Here is a 17367-nt window from a genome sequence, read left to right as displayed (position 1 = left end):
ATAGATATTGTAGCTTTCCCAGTCAAATAAGACCATCCCTCAGTCACCCCAAAAATGGCACCAATTCTGGTTCTTAGCCTCGGCTCTTCCCAATTGCCCTGGTGCGTTGGCAAGCGAGGTAATGGCTTTGGAGTTAATGTCAGCTGTGTACTGTCCACTGACATCAAGTCCAGGGGCTAGTAATGGAGAGGCACCTAACAGTAACACAAATGTATGGAAAGAAGTCTGTGTTCGGTGTCCGATACGAAACCCGAACCTTACAGTTCGCATTCACTCATCGCTAAAAATAATAAGTAAAGGCACACTTTACCTAGAAATATAGAGTGTCTAAACTTCCCTAGCAATTAGTTTGTGATAGTTCTGATGTCTAAGGCTATGTGCACACATTGCAGAATTGCCACGGAAATTCTGCAACTTCCTGTACAGCCAACAACGCCAAAGAACAATTAATTAGTATCTCATGTGTGGCTATCTATATATATAATTGTCTAAGGGTCACTTCCGTCTTTCTGTCTGTCCTTCTGTCTGTCACGGATATTCATTGGTCGCGGCCTCTGTCTATCATGGAAATCCAAGTCGCTGATTGGTCGCAGCAAAACAGCCACGACCAATCAGCGACGGGCACAGTCCGGTGGCAACATGGCCGCTCCTTCCTCCCCACAGTCAGTGCCCCTTCCATACTCCCCTCCGGTCACTGCTCACACAGGGTTAATGGCAGCGTTAACCGACCGCGCTATGCCAGGGTGTAACGTACTCGGTTAACACTGCTATTAACCCTGTGTGACCAATGTTTTACTATTGATGCTGCCTATGCGGCATCAATAGTAAAAAGATCTAATGTTAAAAATAATTAAAAAAATAAAAAATTGTTATTTACTCACCGTCTATCGGCCCCTCGGATCCACAACAGGCCTTTCCCGCTCGCGACGCTCCAGTAACCGATCAATGCTGCGATCTCGCGAGATGATGACGTAGCGGTTTCACGAGACCGCTACATCATCATCTCGCAAGACCGCAATGCACTCTTCAGACCGGAGCGCGCGAGGACTCAGCGTCGGTAACTGCATCGCTTGGATCCGGGGGCTCCGGAAGATGAGTATATAACTATTTTTTATTTTAATTCTTTTTTTTTAAAAAGGGCAATATACTAAGTGGCTATACTATGTGACTGGGCAATATACTAAGTGGCTGGGCAATATACTACGTGACTGGGCAATATACTACGCGGCTGGGCAATACACTACATGGCTGAGCAATATACTACGTGACTGGGCAATATACTACGTGGCTGGGCAATATACTACGTGGGCTGTGCTTTATACTACGTGGACTGTGCAATATACTACGTGATTGGGCAATATACTATGTAGCTGGGCAATATACTACGTGACTTGGCAATATACTACATCACTGGGCAATATGCTACATGGCTGGGCAATATACTATGTGACTGGGCAATATACTATGTTACTGGGCAATATACTACGTGGCTGGGCAATATACTACGTCACTGGGCAATATACTAGGTTACTGGGCAATATACTACTGGCTGGGCAATATACTACGTAGCTGGGCAATATAGTACGTAACTGGGCAATATACTACGTGGCTGGGCAATATACTACATGACTGGGCAATATACTACATGGCTGGGCAATATACTACATGACTGGGCAATATACTACATGGCTGGGCAATATACTACCTCACTGGGCAATATACTATGTAGCTGGCCAATATACTACATCACTGGGCAATATACTACGTAAGTGGGCAATATACTACGTAGCTGGCCAATATAGTATGTCACTGGGCAATATACAACGTGGCTGGGCAATATACTACATGACTGGGCAATATACTACGTGACTGGGCAATATACTACATGGACTGTGCAATATGCTACGTGTATATGCATATTCTAGAATACCCGATGGGTTAGAATCGGACCACCATCTAGTTAAGTGAATAATTGAAAAAATATGCCAAAAAACTGGAAATTAGGGTGTTTCATTTTTCCAGTTATGATGTTCATATGAATTTGGTCTAAGTCATCTAAAAGATCCATGTAAATATTTTTAGCAAAATCGATTAATATTTAGGGGTTGCACACTTTGATCACTTTGATCTGAAAGTCCTGAAATTCATGAAAATGTATCATCCACATCTTACTAATGTGTATGTTGTGTTTCTATTATGTTTTGCAGGTATAAAGCAGAATTATTAACTTGCTATGAGCGTCGACCACTAGGTGGCGCTCACAGCAAGCTGGCACTGACAACCATAGAGATCTCCAGTGTTGTGAATTCTGTGGCAGAGAATTCCTACCCTCCTGTGGTCACAAGTGGTACTTCGGCTGGTTCTCTCTGTGAGCTTCCGCTGGTGGAGGAAAGTGGTACTGCGGCTTCTGAGTTTCCTTCCTCAGTTGATGTGGTGAAGTCGTTAGGTGCTGCTCTATTTAACTCCCCCTAGTGCTTTGATCCTGGCCTCCAGTCAATGTTCTAGTATTGGACCTGTTTCCTCCTGGATCGTTCCTGTGGCCTGCTGCTCTGCATAGCTAAGTTCCTCTTTGCTATTTGTTTGCTGTTTTTTTCTGTCCAGCTTGTCAATTTGTTTTTTTCTGCTTGCTGGAAGCTCTGGGACGCAGAGGGTGTACCTCCGTGCCGTTAGTTCGGTACGGAGGGTCTTTTTGCCTCCTTTGCGTGGTTTTTGTAGGGTTTTGTGTTGACCGCAAAGTTACCTTTCCTATCCTCGCTCTGTTCAGAAAGTTGGGCCTCACTTTGCTAAATCTATTTAATCTCTACGTTTGTCTTTTCATCTTAACTCACAGTCATTATATGTGGGGGCTGCCTTTTCCTTTGGGGTATTTCTCTGAGGCAAGGTAGGCTTATTTTCTATCTTCAGGCTAGCTAGTTTCTCAGGCCGTGCCGAGTTGCATAGGGAGCGTTAGGCGCAATCCACGGCTGCCTTTAGTGTGGTTGGAGAGGATTAGGGATTGCGGTCAAATGAGTTCCCACGTCTCAGAGCTCGTTCTTGTTTTTTGGGTTACTGCAAGGTCACTGTATGTGCGCTGACCTCTATGTCCATTGTGGTACTGAATTACCTTTCATAACAGTACTGGAGGCCCAAAGTACTAATGATTCCCAATAGAGGGAAAAAAGAAGTTCTGAGACCATTTTTTTTTCTTTGCACTGTGTTTTGCCTTTTTTTCCCCCTAGACATTTGGGTGGTTCAGGACACAGGTATAGCAATGGACATTAAAGGTCTGTCTTCATGTGTGGATCAGCTCACGGCAAGAGTACAAAGTATTCAAGACTTTGTGGTTCAGAATTCTATGTTAGAACCGAGAATTCCTATTCCTGATTTGTTTTTTGGAGATAGAACTAAATTTCTGAGTTTCAAAAATAATTGTAAACTATTTCTGGCTTTGAAACCTCGCTCCTCTGGTGACCCAGTTCAACAAGTTAGGATCGTTATTTCTTTTTTGCGTGGCGACCCTCAGGACTGGGCATTTTCTCTTGCGTCAGGAGATCCTGCATTAAGTAATATCGATGCATTTTTCCTGGCACTCAGATTGCTGTACGATGAGCCTAATTCTGTGGAACAGGCAGAGAAGAATTTGCTGGCTCTGTGTCAGGGTCAGGATGAAATAGAGGTATATTGTCCGAAATTTAGAAAGTGGTCCGTACTCACTCAGTGGAATGAAGGTGCGCTCGCAGCTTTTTTCAGAAAAGGTCTCTCTGAAGCCCTTAAGGATGTCATGGTGGGATTTCCTATGCCTGCTGGTCTGAATGAGTCTATGTCTTTGGCCATTCAGATCGGTCGACGCTTGCGCGAGCGTAAATCTGTGCACCATTTGGCGGTATTACCTGAGCTTGGACCTGAGCCTATGCAGTGCGATAGGACTTTGACCAGAGTTGAACGGCAAGAACACAGACGTCTGAATGGGCTGTGTTTCTACTGTGGTGATTCCACTCATGCTATCTCTGATTGTCCTAAGCGCACTAAGCGGTTCTCTAGGTCTGCCACCATTGGTACGGTACAGTCAAAATTTCTTCTGTCTGTTACCTTGATCTGCTCTTTGTCATCGTATTCTGTCATGGCATTTGTGGACTCAGGCGCTGCTCTGAATTTGATGGACTTGGAGTATGCTAGGCGTTGTGGGTTTTCTTGGAGCCCTTGCAGTGTCCTATTCCATTGAGAGGAATTGATGCTACGCCTTTGGCCAAGAATAAGCCTCAGTACTGGACCCAACTGACCATGTGCATGGCTCCTGCACATCAGGAGGTTATTCGCTTTCTGGTGTTGCATAATCTGCATGATGTGGTCGTGTTGGGGTTGCCATGGCTACAAGTCCATAATCCAGTATTAGATTGGAAATCCATGTCTGTGTCCAGCTGGGGTTGTCAGGGGGTACATGGTGATGTCCCATTTCTGACTATTTCGTCATCCACCCCTTCTGAGGTTCCTGAGTTCTTGTCTGATTACCGGGATTTATTTGATGAGCCCAAGTCCGATACCCTACCTCCGCATAGGGATTGTGATTGTGCTATCGATTTGATTCCTGGTAGTAAATTCCCAAAAGGTCGACTGTTTAATTTATCTGTGCCTGAGCACGCCGCTATGCGGAGTTATGTGAAGGAGTCTTTGGAGAAGGGGCATATTCGCCCGTCATTGTCGCCATTAGGAGCAGGGTTCTTTTTTGTAGCCAAGAAGGATGGTTCACTGAGACCTTGTATAGATTACCGCCTTGTAAATAAGATCACGGTTAAATTTCAGTACCCCTTGCCATTGTTATCTGATTTGTTTGCTCGGATTAAGGGGGCTAGTTGGTTCACCAAGATAGATCTTCGTGGTGCGTATAATCTTGTGCGTATTAAGCGAGGCGATGAGTGGAAAACTGCATTTAATACGCCCGAGGGCCATTTTGAGTATCTAGTAACGCCATTCGGACTTGGCAATGCTCCATCAGTGTTTCAGTCCTTTATGCATGACATCTTCCGAGAGTACCTGGATAAATTCCTGATTGTGTACTTAGATGACATTTTGATCTTCTCGGATGATTGGGAGTCTCATGTGAAGCAGTTCTGAACGGTGTTTCAGGTCCTGCGTGCTAATTCTTTGTTTGTGAAGGGATCAAAGTGTCTCTTTGGTGTTCAGAAGGTTTCATTTTTGGGGTTCATCTTTTCCCCTTCTACTATCGAGATGGACCCTGTTAAGGTCCAAGCCATCCATAATTGGACTCAGCCGACATCTCTGAAAAGTCTGCAAAAGTTCCTGGGCTTTGCTAATTTTTATCGTCGCTTCATCTGCAATTTTTCTAGTATTGCTAAACCATTGACCGATTTGACCAAGAAAGGTGCTGATTTGGTCAATTGGTCTTCTGCTGCGGTGGAAGCTTTTCAAGAGTTGAAGCGCCGTTTTTCTTCTGCCCCTGTGTTGTGTCAACCAGATGTTTCGCTTCCGTTCCAGGTCGAGGTTGATGCTTCTGAGATTGGAGCAGGGGCTGTTTTGTCGCAGAGAAGTTCTGATTGCTCGGTGATGAAACCATGCGCCTTCTTTTCCAGGAAGTTTTCGCCTGCTGAGCGAAATTATGATGTGGGCAATCGAGAGTTGCTGGCCATGAAGTGGGCATTCGACGAGTGGCGTCATTGGCTTGAAGGAGCTAAGCATCGCGTGGTGGTCTTGACTGATCATAAGAACTTGACTTATCTCGAGTCCGCCAAGCGGTTGAATCCTAGACAAGCTCGTTGGGCGTTGTTTTTTGCCCGTTTTGACTTTGTGATTTCATACATTCCGGGCTCTAAAAATGTGAAGGCGGATGCTCTGTCTAGGAGTTTTGTGCCCGACTCTCCGGGTGTATCTGAGCCAGCGGGTATCCTCAAAGAGGGAGTAATTGTGTCTGCCATCTCCCTGATTTGCGGCGGGTGCTGCAAAAATTTCAGGCTAATAAACCTGATCGTTGCCCAGCGGAGAAACTGTTTGTCCCTGATAGGTGGACGAATAAAGTTATCTCTGAGGTTCATTGTTCGGTGTTGGCTGGTCATCCTGGAATCTTTGGTACCAGAGAGTTAGTGGCTAGATCCTTTTGGTGGCAATCTCTGTCGCGGGATGTGCGTACTTTTGTGCAGTCCTGTGGGATTTGTGCTCGGGCTAAGCCCTGCTGTTCTCGTGCTAGTGGGTTGCTTTTGCCCTTGCCGGTCCCGAAGAGGCCTTGGACACATATCTCTATGGATTTTATTTCAGATCTTCCCGTCTCTCAAAAGATGTCAGTCATTTGGGTGGTCTGTGATCGCTTCTCTAAGATGGTCCATTTGGTACCCTTGTCTAAATTGCCTTCCTCTTCTGATTTGGTGCCATTATTTTTCCAGCATGTGGTTCGTTTACATGGCATTCCATAGAATATCGTTTCTGACAGAGGTTCCCAGTTTGTTTCGAGGTTTTGGCGAGCCTTTTGTGGTAGGATGGGCATTGACTTGTCTTTTTCCTCGGCTTTCCATCCTCAGACTAATGGCCAGACCGAACGAACCAATCAAACCTTGGAAACATATCTGAGATGCTTTGTTTCTGCTGATCAGGATGACTGGGTGTCCTTTTTGCCTTTGGCTGAGTTCGACCTTAATAATCGGGCCAGCTCGGCTACCTTGGTTTCACCGTTTTTCTGCAACTCTGGGTTCCATCCTCGTTTCTCTTCAGGGCAGGTTGAGTCTTTGGACTGTCCTGGTGTGGATACTGTGGTGGACAGGTTGCAGCAGATTTGGACTCATGTAGTGGACAATTTGACTTTGTCCCAGGAGAAGGCTCAACGTTTCGCTAATCGCAGACGCTGTGTGGGTCCCCGACTTCGGGTTGGGGACTTGGTTTGGTTATCTTCTCGTCATATTCCTATGAAGGTTTCCTCTCCTAAGTTTAAACCTCGTTTTATTGGTCTGTATAGGATTTCTGAGGTTCTTAATCCTGTGTCTTTTCGTCTGACCCTTCCAGATTCTTTTTCCATACATAACGTATTCCATAGGTCATTGTTGCTGAGATACGTGGCACCTATGGTTCCATCTGTTGATCCTCCTGCCCCGGTTTTGGTGGAGGGGGAGTTGGAGTAGATTGTGGAGAAGATTTTGGATTCTCGTGTTTCAAGGCGGAAACTCCAGTATCTGGTTAAGTGGAAGGGTTATGCTCAGGAAGATAATTCCTGGGTCTTTGCCTCTGATGTCCATGCTCCCGATCTTGTTCGTGCCTTTCATATGGCTCATCCTGGTCGTCCTGGGAGCTCTGGTGAGGGTTCGGTGACCCCTCCTCAAGGGGGGGTACTGTTGTGAATTCTGTGGCAGAGCTCCCTCCTGTGGTCACAAGTGGTACTTTGGCTGGTTCTCTCTGTGAGCTTCCGTTGGTGGAGGAAAGTGGTACTGCGGCTTCTGAGTTTCCTTCCTCAGGTGATGTGGTGAAGTCGTTAGGTGCTGCTCTATTTAACTCCCCCTAGTGCTTTGATCCTGGCCTCCAGTCAATGTTCTAGTATTGGACCTGTTTCCTCCTTGATCGTTCCTGTGGCCTGCTGCTCTGCTTAGCTAAGTTCCTCTTTGCTATTTGTTTGCTGTTTTTTTCTGTCCAGCTTGTCAATTTGTTTTTTTCTGCTTGCTGGAAGCTCTGGGATGCAGAGGGTGTACCTCCGTGCCGTTAGTTCGGTACGGAGGGTCTTTTTGCCTCCTTTGCGTGGTTTTTGTAGGGTTTTGTGTTGACCGCAAAGTTACCTTTCCTATCCTCGCTCTGTTCAGTAAGTTGGGCCTCACTTTGCTAAATCTATTTCATCTCTACGTTTGTCTTTTCATCTTAACTCACAGTCATTATATGTGGGGGCTGCCTTTTCCTTTGGGGTATTTCTCTGAGGCAAGGTAGGCTTATTTTCTATCTTCAGGCTAGCTAGTTTCTCAGGCCGTGCCGAGTTGCATAGGGAGCGTTAGGCACAATCCACGGCTGCCTTTATTGTGGTTGGAGAGGATTAGGGATTGCGGTCAACAGAGTTCCCAAGTCTCAGAGCTCGTTCTTGTTTTTTGGGTTACTGCCAGGTCACTGTATGTGCGCTGACCTCTATGTCCATTGTGGTACTGAATTACCTTTCATAACACTCCAGGAGACTTCCGGTTGTCATGCCAACACACCAGTGACCCGCGATCACTTGACACGGGACACCGGTGGCCAAATTTCCAGTGCGATTGCCGGAAGAACTTGTTAAATGCCACTATCAGCGGCATTTAACTGGTAAATAGCTGCGGGTGGATTGCGATTTCAAAACAGCTGACATGTCCTGGGAAAGATGTGGGTTCCCCACCGGAGCCCACATCACAGGGAGGGACTCCGACAACTGTACCCTAATTCGCCTGATGTCGGAAAGGGGTTAATGGACACAGTGGAATACAGAGCAGTCATCAAGTTCCTTTACTTGAAAGGCCACTCACCAAAGCAGACATTCAATGAGATGAAAGAGGTTTATGGTGATGATTCCTCATCATTTGATGTTGTCAAGAACTGGAATCATTAATTTAAATGTGGTTGGACTTCAGTGCAAACAACTGCAATTCCAGATCGACTCCACTTTGCTATTGATGAACACACCATCCGGCAAGTGGCGGTTGCCATTTTGGAAAATAGCCGCGTAATCATTTGCCATCTAGCACAAAATGTGAAGATTAGTGTTGAGTCCTTGGAAAAGATCATCCAAGACCATCTTCACATGAATAAGGTATCCACTCGCTGGATTCCCCGACTGCTCACACCTTTCCAGAAGCAGGAACGAGTCAAATGCTCTCAGGCTCTATTGACGATGTGCCATGGAAACCAGGAGGACCTTTTCAACAGACTGATCATACAGGATGAAAGCTGGGTCCATTACTATGATCCTGAGACTAAAGTCCAGTCAATGCATGGAAGTAGCATGACTCACGGCCTAAAAAGAAGGCACGTGCCCAACCACGGCAGGCAAGGTCATGCTCACAGTATTTTGGGACCAGCATGGAGTAGCATTGATGGATTTCAAAGCAAAAGGCACCATGATCACTGGGGCATACAATGCTTCACTGCTGCGGAAATTGCGGGAGGCCATCAAAACCAAGGGATGTGGCATGCTCAACAAAGGTGTCTGCCTTCTGCAAGACAATGCACCAGTTCACAACTCACGTTACCCAAATGGAAGCATGCTTCTATGGCTTTGAAATTCTATAGAATCCCCCTTATTCACCCTACCTTGCACTATTGGACTTCCACCTCTTTCCAACAATTAAGTTGTTTTTGAAGGGCAAGCATTTTCCAGATGATCAAACTCTGATTTCTGAAGTCACAATGGGGCTTTTTGAGCAACCTGTCGACTTCTACAAGTGAGGTGCTTACTGTTGTTTAAAGAGATGGGAGAAGTTTGTGTCCCTAGATGGCACCTATGTAGAGAACGACTAATAACTGTGCCAAGTTTCATTGCTCTCAGTCCGTAGGAAGTGAACCAGGGAAATCTTTAATGAACGTCCATCGTAGAAGCAGAGAGAGTATGTTACCAAATGAATAAACCCACGGACTCCAGTAATTAGGTATTCGCTTCAATATATTTGAGAGACATGCCCAGCATGTTTGGCGCTTTATTTGCAGCCAATGAACATGCTGGGCTTGCTTGCCAATCACAGAAATGCTGGTGCCATCTTGGTGTGGCATTACTGTGATTGACTAGCCTTCCAGAATCATAGGGACTATTTAAACACTGCCAGTGCCATCTTGAGCACACGTCAGCAGGAAACAGCATAGTGAGAGCATAGTGTGAGCTTAGGGAGAGTGAAAAGAGTGCAGGGACAGTGATAGAAAGTTATAGTGAGCATTATTTATTTTCAAAAAGCTTTAATAAGAGCTGAAGATTGTCAAGAGATTACTTGTTTGTTAGGTGGGGATTTAATAGGAGGATGGGTGAAAGGCAGGCACCTGGGTGTTCTCATCATTGTAAGCACATGCTGCAGATCTCTGCTATTTTCCACTGTGTTGTATAGTAGTTAGCATTATGAAAAGACTGTGGGATTATGGTGAAATAGGAAGGCTTTCATCCACTACCAAAATACAAAAATGAGCTATTTATAGAGGCAAAAATTATTAGGAAGTGCCAGCATAAACAAAACCATTTTTTGGGAGCTACATAATATTCCTGTGTAGCAGCCCATATATTTTTTTTACCACAAAATAATATTCTTCAGTGGAAGCACAAAGTATCATCCATTTTAATATATAATTGCTAAATAATATTCCTCGTCTATTGCTTAAATGACCTAATATTTGTCTAGCAGTTATGCAACTGGCGCAATCCGGGTAGAAATGATCTTATATGACAATTTAGCAGGGGTAATAATCTTCATTACTCTGCATTTGGAGTGTGTCAGCAAGAAGAGTGAAAACAAAATCTTAATTTTGTATTGGTTTAAAAAATGCAGTATCATTATCTAGCAGTTGTGCAACTATCGCAATCCGGGTACAGATAATCTTACGTGACAATTTAGCAGGGGAAATAATCTTCATCACAACACATTTAGAGTGTGTCAGCAAGACGATTGAAAAAAGATCATAATTTTCTGCTGGTTTAAAAAATAGCCTGCAGAGATATGCAACTTACAGGTAACTATTTACCTGTAATTTATGTCAGTTTTTGTTGCTGTGTATAATCAAGCTGCGATCTACAAAATATACAGTGAATATCTACATAAGACCTTTGTAATGGTACATGTGAAAAATAAAGCCATTATTTTTTTGTTTCATAAGCATAACGCATTTAAGATGAGAAAGGGTGACATTAAGGGCTGTGGATATGGTGGTGCCCACCAAGATCGTGTAATAGATCTGAAGGAGACAGTATCTTGTTCTAGGTTTCTGTCAAAATTTGGTCAGCGTGCTTCACCACTAATGAACCCAGATAAGTGTGACAATGTTGTGGGTTGGATGGCAGGCAAAGGCTGACAAGCAGCAACATGAAGTCATCCACACGGTCCAGCCTCAGTGGGCCTCTGAATCCTCAACCTTGTTCTTCTTCCTCTCATCATCAAGAGTCCCAGAAGACACATGACCCCAATGCTGGCCACTCTGAGGAACTGTTTACGTTCTCTGGTAATTTGTCAGGCCTCTTAACGTGCACCATGAGAAGGTAGAGGGCAGTGATGCCCAAACATTTGAGCACCATCGGCCAGGAGAAAGGCAAATTGGGGAAGGTCAATTGATGTCTGATGAGGTGGAGGATAAATCACCTCATCGATGATGAGGCCACTGATCAAGCTAGCAAGCAGATCAGTGACGAGAGGGATGGATCCGTAGCAGGAAAACAGGCAAGAAGAGGTAGTGGTTTGCTCAGAGGTAGAGCTCAGTCAACTGTTCCATATAGCCCCCCCACTCAGCTAGATACCAAGCCAAGAGTGTGTTGTTCTCTTTTATGACAGTTTTTTCTGAAAGTCCTTCAGATAAAACAACTGCAATTTGCAGCATCTGTCAAACCAAGCTAAGTAGAGGCAAGAACACTGCCAACCTGAGCACCACCAGCATGCAAAATCACATGGCAGCCAAGCACCCTAGTAGGTGGGCGGAATGCCTGGGTACCAAATTTGTGTCTGATAGTGAAGCCACTGCCTCTTCCCTTGTGTTAAAGCCTTCCCAGTCTGCTGACCATGAAGCAGGTGCTGATGCCTCCTGCCTACAACAAGTGGTTGTACACACAACAATCAGCAACCACGTCCACTTCATTGTCCCAGTGCAGCGTTCTGTTGTCCCTGCCTCAGACATTTACTTGAAAGCAGAAATATCCCACCCACAGGCCCAAATGCTAAATACTCACATTGCCCTGGAAATCTTGGCGGTGGCAGCCCCACTGTACTCGATTCCCAACTGATACTATTTTTCCCAGTGTGCTTTTCCCGCATTACATATGCACATGTTACACAATATCAGCCATGCTCTGGCCAACACAGTCACAGAGAAGGTCCAACTACAGCCCACCTATCTACTGACACTGATACATTTCCCCGATGGCACATTGGGTTATCTTGGTGGAACCTGGGACATTACACATCTTACCTACACCAAGAATATAGGGTCCATCTTCCATCAGGGTATCAGTCTCCTTGTATTTTATTTCCTGTCTCTCCTCATCCTCAGCGGAACTAGCCTCCCCATCACTACCCAGCTTGGAAATCTGCAGCATTGCTTTGATGAAATGGTAGCATGCTCTTCTAAAGCTCATCTGTTTAGGTAATAAAGTTCACAATGCAGTCGAGATGTTGAAAGGGATAAAAGAATAGACTGATCAGTGGCTCTCCCTGCTGAACCTCCAACCAGGTTTGGTTGTGCATGATAATGGGTGTAACTTGGTGGTGGCTTTAAAGCTTGGAAAACTGGTACACGTTCCATGCATGGCTCACATGCTGAACTTGGCTATACAGCAATTTTTAAAAACTTACCCTGACTTAGCTGACCTACTTGCCAAGGTACACCGTGTAAGCGCACTTTTTCGACAGTAATCTCTGGCTTTCACCGGTCTAGGTTTGCTGCAGCAGCACTTTAATTTGCCTTGTCACCGGCTGATTTGAAACCTGCTCACACACTATGATTCGACGTTCCATACGCTGGCAAGGCTTTATGAGCAGCAGAGGGCAGTCTCTGAATTCAAGCTTTCAATGTCCATCAGAGTAACACTCAGCCTTTACACATAAGAACTGCCGAGTGGGTGTGGATCACTGACCCATGTGAGATTCTCCAAAACTTTTGAGTACTGCACCAAGAGTGTGAGCGCTGATGATGCTATCATGAGCATAACCATCTCACTGCTCTGTCTATCAAAATATTCACTGCATAATCTGAAAGAGGAAGCTTTGAATGCCGAGCAGGTGGCTATGGAGCAAGATTGTACAGTGGCTGATATCACACAGCCCAGCCTCACACAGTATTCTCAGGCAACATTGGGTGATGATAAGGAACAAAGGAACAGGAGGAGGATGAGGATGAGGAACAGGATTTTTGCTCTGCGCTTCAGAGGGGACACCCAATCCCAGATTCATGCTTGTAAAGCATTGATGGCCTGAAGAGAAGAAGGAGGAGGCTATGCTTCATGAGGAGGAGAAGATGGTTAGTGTTCTTCCTGGTGAGAACACTGAACGTGTGACTCTTAGTAGTCTGCCACACATGGCAGAGTTCATGTCCAAATGCCTTTCCCAAGACCCTCACATGAAAGACATTTTGTCCGCCGTGAAATACTGGCTGTGCACTTTTCTTAACCCATGGTATAAGGAGAAATTTGCTTCTCTAATGTCGGAGGCAGACTTGACAGTTTCAGGGCATGCACGCCAAAGGGCCATAGTGGAAGACTTGCTAAAAAGATAACCCTCAGACAATTCTGGTGGCAGAGGTTCCAGCTCTTTTTGCGCACAAGGATTACAGGGGAGGGTCACATATACCAGATGCACACTTGGCCGGACCTCTCCTTGTATGCCTTGGAAGTGTTCCCATGGCCTGCCACGAGTGTGTTGTCTGAGCTGGTTTTTAGTTAGGCAGGTGCAATCATAATGGATAGGTGCACACGGCTGTCAGCGGAAAATGCAGACAGACTCTTCTAAAATTGAGCAAGCGCTGAATTTCCTCCGAATTTGTAAGCCCTACGGATGACAGAAACGTTATTTAAATGCAGGCCAAATGTTTTTTTTGGAAGTTGTCTTAATGTCCATCCCTTACCGTCTAAAACCATTTTGTTCAGAAAATCAACGCCTCCTCCTTCTGCTTCTACAAGTATTTCATTTGGAAAACTTTGCACATTGTGCAATGGTGGAACTTGTACTCTCTATTGCTCTTTATTCTAATAACTGCAAAATGTATTGTGAGGTCCCCATCATGGTCTCTTTGAGTGTGTATGATACAGCCCCCTTGGGGTAATTTTTGGAAAACTGTGCACAAGAAGGACAGGCCAAGACGAAATCCACAACATCCTTGCGTAAGGTAGGCCACCAATAATGTCGGGAGATGAGGAGGACTGTTTTCCTCTGATCAGCATGCCCAGCCAATTTAGACAAATGAACCCACTGAAGAACCTACTTCCTATCGGGTTCAGACACATAAGAGTTACCAGAAGTGAGCCAGGACAAATCTAACAGAGCAACGGTAATAATATTGAAGGGGTCCATGATGTGATGGGCTCCTCCTCTTGGTTGAAAGACAGGAATGATCTAGAGAGGGCATCTGCCCCTTAACATTTTTATCTGCTGGCTGAAAATGGAGAGAAGTTGAAGTGGGTGAAAAACAGAGACCACCAGGCTTAAGTTGCTGTGTGGAAAGCAGATAGGCCAAATTCTTGTGGTCAGTGTATGTGACCACCGGATGCATAGCTCCCTCTAGCAATATGCACATTTCTTCCAAAGCCAGTTTAATAGCCAACAGTTCACGATCTCTAACAGAATGATTGCTTTCTACAGCGGAGAAAGTATTGGCAAAGAAGCCGCAGGTCACCATGCGGTTGAAGGAACATTTCTGGGTGAGAACTGCTGAGGCCCCAGAATAGGAAGCATCCACCTCCAGAAAGGACTGTTTGGTATTATCCAGATGATGAAGCACAAGAGCTGAGGAGAAAGTCTGTTTCAAAAACACAAATGAGTTCTCTGCCACAGGAGACCATACCTTAGGATTGGTCCCCTTGCGAGTCAGAGCTGAAATGGGAGCTGTCTGGGAGGAGAAATGAGATATGAACTGGTGATAAATGTTCACTATCACCTTCACACCGTCAGACTGTGGCCACGTTAAAATGGTGGATACTTTTTCAGGATCCATCTTCACGCTGGTCTCGGAGATAAAATACCCCAGAAAAGGCACGGAGGTTTGCTCATAAAGCCATTTCTTAAACTTGGTGTAAAGACTGTTTTTCCTAAGTCTCTGCAGAACATGGCAGACATCTATTTGGTGTGAGGGCAAATCTGGGGAGAATACCAAGATATCATCTAGGTACACCACCAAACACATTAAATGCAAAATTAAAACATATAGATCTTTATTACAAAAATAGTTTTAAAATACCAAATCAAGCTACTGGAATCACAAAAAGAAGAGCACATAGGAGACAGGGCCTACATATACTGTTACAAATTATATTACAGGTATGATCAAAAATAGAATGATGTCAACATAGATCATACAACAATTATATGTACGGTACCTATGTATGAAACAAAGCCCTTTGTGCAATTAATCACTGGGTAAAGGTTACACCCAAACTAACGTTAACGAAAAAAAGTAAAAAAGTGCCTAGTGCGTAGTGCAATCAGAAAAAGAGAGGGGCATACATATATATGAGGTATCATAATTTAAATGTCATAGTGACAGGACAAATCTCCAACAGCAATAGTTATAAAGTAATATAGTAGGTCCTATGCATTTAATGGGTCATAAATAGAGCGATAAAATAAATAGATAAATAAATAATAGACTACTGCACACTTTGCAAAGTGCTCAATGTTAAGTGCTAAATAGTGTTGAGCGATACCTTCCGATATCGGAAAGTATCGGTATCGGATAGGATCGGCCGATATTCAAAAAATATCGGATATCGCCGATACCGATACCCGATCCCAATGCAAGTCAATGGGACCAAAATATCGGAATTAAAATAAACCCTTTCTTTCCTTGTAGGTTCATTCTACATGAAGGAAAACAACTAAGAATAATGCAGGATGTATTTGGGGAGGTGGCGGAGACATTAAAGTCATAGAGGTTTAGCCCAATCAAATAGAATAGCATGTTTTGTTTTGTTTTTTTTAAAGACGTTCGGAGTGACAAAGATATTGACTATGTAAATATTTTTTTTATTTTGTCAGATATTGATGTTTCACTATTCCACGACCTTCCCCTTCTTTTTTTTTTTTACTTTTCCCACACTTTCATCTTCATCATCATCAGCATCTTTGACATCAACTTCTTCTTCACCTTATTCATCATCTTCTTCATCCTTTACCATTTTTTTTTTTATTACATTCTTCATATTCATTTTATTCAACTATTATTATTCTTCCTATTCTACATATTCATTTTATTCAACTGTATTATTCTTCCTATTCTACTTCTTCATCATATTCTCATTTGTGACAGGCATTCCCGTAGTTGTTATCTATAAAAGTTGGAAGATTACACCTTCCGTTCTGCCAGTCACAAAAGTTACATTTGTCCGCATTCAGTTTGGCCTGCAGCATCAGGCTTTATCCAGGGGCACCACGAGGAGGAACGGACTCACCCCCATACACTGCTTAGTCTTCTTCTGCATATAATTGAGATAATATCTTTTGCTCTGATATTAAGTGTTATGCTTAATGTTCTTCTGCTCTTTGTTCTGCAGCCTCTTGTTCTTCTGCTTCTCGGTCTTCCATGTCGTCATCTCCAGTGTCGTCATCTCCGCCGTCGTCGTCTCCGCCGTCGTCGTCTCCGCCGTCATCGGGGTGGTCTTCCGGGTTGTCGTCATCGTCGTCATCGGGGTGGTCTTCCGGGTCGTCGACTTTAGGGTCTTCAACTTGGAAATGTAGCAGAAGGTACAAGAAGGCTGAGAAAATGCCAAGAACCTGATGATGGAACTGGAACTCGGATGGCTACCCGAAGGTCCAAGAGCCTATGGAACTACCGAGGACCAGCTGACGTTACTGGAACCCGGTTACTAAGCAGGAGGTACCCGTGCTAAAAAGCACTACCAAGGACCGCCTGACGTTGGCGGAACTCGGATACCCAGAAGGAGGCACCTAAGCCAAAGGCTCTGCCCGGAACCAGCTGACGGTACTGGAACCAGGATGGGGAGCAGAAGGTACAAGAGCAAAAGACACTGCCGAGAACCAGCTGACGTTACTGGAACCCGGATGGGTAGCCGAAGGTCCAAGAGCCAATGGAACTACCGAGGACCAGCTGACTTTACAGGAACCCGGTTACTAAGCAGGAGGTACCCGTGCCTGAAAGCACTACCAAGGACCACCTGACGTTGGTGGAACTTGGATACCCAGAAGGAGGCACCTAAGCCAAAGGATCTGCCCGGAACCAGCTGACGGTACTGGAACCAGGATGGGGAGCAGAAGGTACAAGAGCAAAAGACACTGCCTAGAACCAGCTGACGGTGCTGGAACCAGGTGGTGGACCCGAAGGCCCACAGGAGTACCTGTGACAAAAACACTGCCGAGAACCAGCTGGCGGTGCTGGAACCCAGATGCGTTGCCCCAGTGTGCAAGAGCCAATGGCACGACCGAGGACCAGCTGACGGTGCTGGAACCCGGTTACTAAGCTGTAGGTGCCCGCGCTTAAAAGCACTACCAAGGACCGCCTGACGTTGGTGGAACTCGGATACCCAGGAGGAGGCAC

This window comes from Ranitomeya imitator, chromosome 1, assembly GCF_032444005.1.
Source record: "Ranitomeya imitator isolate aRanImi1 chromosome 1, aRanImi1.pri, whole genome shotgun sequence".
Lineage (NCBI taxonomy): Eukaryota > Metazoa > Chordata > Amphibia > Anura > Dendrobatidae > Ranitomeya > Ranitomeya imitator.
Note: the sequence above shows the minus strand (reverse complement) of the source record.